General features: G+C 38.0%; 1 long non-coding RNA gene across 6 annotated transcripts; it reads left to right on the top strand.

The window, feature by feature from the left end:
- The first annotated feature begins 215 nt into the window (after positions 1-215).
- On the top strand, positions 216-4,687 carry LOC126503149 (uncharacterized). 6 transcript variants are annotated; one of them, XR_007592178.1, is made up of 6 exons: positions 217-507; positions 599-787; positions 940-1,097; positions 1,397-1,539; positions 3,320-3,414; positions 4,348-4,687. It is a non-coding gene; the product is annotated as an uncharacterized lncRNA (long non-coding RNA). The 6 variants fall into 6 exon arrangements; XR_007592177.1 differs by having other exon boundaries at positions 218-507; positions 599-810; XR_007592175.1 differs by having other exon boundaries at positions 216-507; positions 599-1,097.
- Positions 4,688-4,899: the final 212 nt, after the last annotated feature.

Consider the following 4,899-nt stretch of genomic DNA (forward strand, 5'->3'; position numbering starts at 1 on the left):
ATCTTCTTCTGAACTATACCCTTTCTTCTATCATACTTCATAAAAATTCTTTTTGAGTCACTGATTTTGATTCAAGTTTGTAATGTCACCTTGGAGAAGGGAATCATATGACGGAGTACAGACAGCAGACAGACCAATGTCTGCAACACTGAAGGACACCCAACACCCCCCCATTTGGTAATTATTAACTTGGAGTAGCCTCTCAGAAGAGAGTGGAGCCTCGTGGGCACTTCACCACCGATGTAAAACAGTGTTAGGTGTCAAGTCTTGTGCAGGCCTTGTTTAGGCATTCATAGCTGCTATGCATTTGTGTTCATAATAACCTTGTTGGATACTGGTGGCAGTAAAGGAAATTTCAAGACAGAGTGATAGTTTGGTCCATGGTCATAGACAGACGTTGCTCAAGGTCATCTATGTAGAATATGATCAGAAGCTTAATGCAACGTGAGCTGAGGACATGATGAGCAGCTAATATATTCCAGTCACATGTCCTTTCATGCTATATTTGTGAGTTTGTCTTTTCCCCTGTGCAGTATGTAGATATCTGAACATGTAAGCACATGAGTAATAGAAATCTATTTCTATTTTGTTTTTAAAGGAAGACAACTTTGTAATCGGTGTGGCGGATGCTTCATGTGCAGGAAGCAGTAGAATCGGAGGACCTGTGCAGCCATTTCGTTGACAGTTGATGGAGACATGGAATTAGAGAAGCTTGTGAATTGGAAGAATAGTCTCAAGAAGAACTCCGAAGCAAGAGTGATCATCATCAGGACATACTACCTATCAGGTAGAGAGTTTCCAGATAAAGAGGTAATCATTGTAATTTGGAACATTTTTGACTTGGAAAGCAAGGTGTGGAAAATGGCGGGCAGGTGAGAGAATAGTTAGTTTATCAGAAAGAAGAAGGAGGATTTAATGGTGGATGTGTTTATTTAACAGGTGTGTGGAACAGCCTTGTGAATGTGTCCAGCAGGCTGCACAAAATGTGATTTCTGCTGGGTTGATAGATTAGGCTTGGTGTTCAGGGAATCCTTAACAAACAAACCGCAATAAATGTCAGTGAAAGCACAAACAGCGACATGACCCAGAATGCTCAGGTACCAGCAGTCTGATCCATGTTCCCTTCCTATCACTGAATAATGCCCTAAGTCAGCGTGCTTGCAGTTTATATTACATCAAAATTCTCAGAAATGAGCTGCCTTGATTATGTTTTTTTTTCTCTCTAAATCAAAGCCTCCTGATTCTTCTTGTGTTGTTGCATAATAATGATAGGTACATTAATACCTCCTTATATATTTTTCTCCTTAACAATACCGTATCTCATATGTTAACACAATGTCATTTGTTACATCAATTTCAATTCTCTTACTAAAGTTCTTTTCTATATATATTCAAGGTGACTGCTGTGAAGAGGTCCTTCCCACAGTTTTTTTTCCCTTCATAGCCAACACCAACAATGGTGGAAATCACTATTTATAGAACCAACTTCTCATTGCTCTTACTTTCTCATTAAGAATGAACACTATTAGGAGAAAGGGGGTAAGTCATGGACATTAATATTTCATTCTGATAATGAACACATAACCATGCAGTTAGGAAAAAACAACATTCCTTTAGAATTCCCTGGTCTCTGGGAAAATAAACTATACATATTGCAAGCAAATGAGATTTAGTCTGATACCTCAGGATAATAGAGAATTTGGCCTTTAAAGGCATTTAAAAAAACAGTTTTCTGTTTGATAAAAGACATCTAGCCAGTTTCTATGGACCTTAGACAGAAGCAAAGATCAGTGTGTTGAAGTTAATCAGTAACTTGAACTATCTTTTTCCTGTGTTTGGAAGGGAGAAAAAGAGACAGACTGCCATTAAAGTATGTGTTATTTCTGCAGAAATACTTGCATCTTTGCCGAATTTTAAGGTCATTTTTTTTCTCCTGTGACTTTGTATGAAATTCAGAATGCTCCATGTCTGCCACTTTTTACTGTAGCACACGCAGCCACACTCTGTGAGTTTCATACCAAAGCTTGTAAGCTAATGTTGTACAGTTGGAATGATTCAAGGCTTAGACAAGAGACATAACTTAGACTGGGGTGAAGATAATGTATTCTAGAGGAGCAATCCAGCATGAGATACACAATGCTTTCTAAAGCAATGACTGGATTCCTGTCATATCATGTATTTATCTCTTCCCATTAAACATATCACATATCTGTATGATTTTAGGATGTCAGATGATTTTTTGGGATACCCTAGACCAATTGTATCCATATGGATTAGGAAATATTAAGGGGAGAAGGGCCAAGTTTCTTTTCCAAGGGCATACAGGAATCAGCAATAGGATTTATATGGTAACTTAAGATTTCTGATTCCAGACAAGAGGATTGTTTTCTTCATATTGCATCATCTATATTGTTTGAACTCAAAACTTCCACATGCGTAATGAGTCTGTTTTAAATCAAATAGAAACAAGGGGGCATGTGTCAAAAATCAAACTTTCCTTCCAAATCAGAACTCTTGATACCTAAGATACAAGTATGCTTACATTACTGCTTGTTTATCACTGTATTTTCTAATGTGAAGATTATATTCTAGGATTCTGTCAAGATTTAAAGCCTCCTTAAAGTTGACAAAGGATAAAAATGAAAAAAGTCAAATACTAGTGCTTAATAGCCTTCATAAAATACTGAGAATTCTTAGTACATGGAATCGATCAAAGATAAAAGCAGGGCTGGACATGTAGCTCAGTGCTAAAGTGCTGGCCTAGTATGCACAAGTATAAGTTCATTCACCAGTACTATAATATGTACACACACATACATATGTACACACACCCTTACACAGAGTCTGTGTATGCTTCTCTCTCTCTCTCTCTCGTATGTGTGTGTGTGTGTGTGAAAGAGAGAGAGAGAGAGAGAGAGAGAGAGAGAGAGAGAGAGAGAGAGAGAGAGAGAGATCAGAAGAGAAGATATTTATATTCTACAACTTGGCATACTAAAACATGCAACGATGCAAGTTTTATCTGTCTCCATAAGAAAAAAAACCACAAGTGAACAAATAATTCTTTAAATTTGCCCACTGGGGACTGTTACCACTTATATACTTCCAAAAGAGCCTTAGTCTTGCACAATCAGGGCTTTGAACACAGGCAAAAGCATGCAATTAGAACAATTTCTGCATCATACAAAGAATCCATTCTTCAGGTATAAAATCCTGCCCTTCCCAAATGTCTTCCAATTCTGGATTCATTGATTGTGGTTCTGAATATTCGGTGCATCTACCTATAGCAAAAGAATTTTGTGCTTTCCCATTGCATTCACAGCTGCTTGTAGAAGTAAAGAAATTTGGGAGAAGTTGATACATGAAAAGAAAAAAAGCCATTCTTTTCAGACTTGAAAGCATAACAGCTTGGAAAAGGTAAGCATTTGTGATGATTATCTTAAAGAAAATTAGTCACTCAAACTAACACTTGGGGAGTCATCCAAAATAATACATACTTCTTTGAAACTCTCAAGATTAAAGGTTAGTTGGCTTGTTTTCCTTAGGTCTTGAAGGGCAGACTAGGAGATGTTAACTACTAAAAGCTGACCCTGAGAAAACCACAAGGATTGGCTAAAAGGCTGGAAACATCTCACTGAAATGAATTCTCTTCTGTTTCCTATACATACTGTTTGAGCTGTGTCTTGGTAGCCTTTGTGGTCCTGTGTCTCATCATCTGAAAACAGATTTAATTTGATGGCCATACAGTACAATGGAACATAAGGGTCTAAGACTCCTTTTGACCCTTTGATATGAAGATGAATGGGTAGTTATACCATTCAATTATTTTAAGCATCACTTTTCTCATCTTTGGAATGAGTTGCTGCCACCTTAATTCATTTAATTCTGGCTAAGATTAAATATGCCAGTCACAGGGTAGGTACTCAGTAAGCATGTGTTTTACTTTTGTATGTTTCGCCTGTTCAAATGCTAGACTAGTCTACCCCAGACCTTTTGGGAGCTATTGTGCCTATTGTACCCTTGGTCAAATTGGTATCAGCTGCTTTTGCACAGAAGTGAAATTAAATGAAGTAGAATAAGCTGCATTTCTCCCCCATTCTTCACACTCAGGTCAAATCTTACTCTAAGCCACATTTCTGTTGGTCCAAACTCAGGGCACATGCCCATCATTGCTGCCAGGGCTGATTGCATAACCCACACCTCCTCTCCTTTCATACTTTCATTTCCTCTTGCCCCCTCTCTCAACTATTCCCTAGAATATGCTTTCTTCTGTGTACCTGTTGATTCTATTGCTTTGGTTTGTGTCACAAGGATACCAATTCCTTTTACCATGTGTTTTTACCCATACAGGAGTCAGTTGTCAGTCCTACTCTTGTCCGAGTTCTCATCCCTTTCATGACTGCCATCCTTGCTCACCACACTGAGTTCTTACCTGAGATGATACAACTGTGTGTAAACCAAGTAGGACTCGTCCTGTTTCTACTGATAAGTGCACTCAAAGTAGCTCTCAGATATGTCACCCTGGGACGATTTTAAGTCAGGGCTCTTGTGACTCTCTTTGTCTGTCCCCAGTGTTTTTCACAGAAACGTGGTAACTCACTAAATATATTGTTGAACAATTAAAACTTAAAGAAAGAAAGAAAAGAGAAAGAAAGAGGAAGAAGATGAAGGAGGAGGAGGAGAAGAAGAAGGATAAAAAGAAGATGGAAGAGGAGGAGGAGAAGAAGAAGAAATGTGCTAATTTCCCTTACCCTTTGACTATCTTAACAATGCTTTGTGTGATTCTTAATGTCATATAATCTTATTTAGTAAAACTTCCTGATTGAATTTTAGGCCAGATGTTTAAGCTGAGGCTCATAAATGAAGGTATATTTCCCAAGTTGCTATGTTAATGTGATTCAA

This window comes from Alexandromys fortis, unplaced genomic scaffold (genome assembly GCF_014885135.2).
Source record: "Alexandromys fortis isolate MF-2015 unplaced genomic scaffold, M_Fortis_MF-2015_v1.1 scaffold_43, whole genome shotgun sequence".
Taxonomy (NCBI): Eukaryota; Metazoa; Chordata; class Mammalia; order Rodentia; family Cricetidae; genus Alexandromys; species Alexandromys fortis.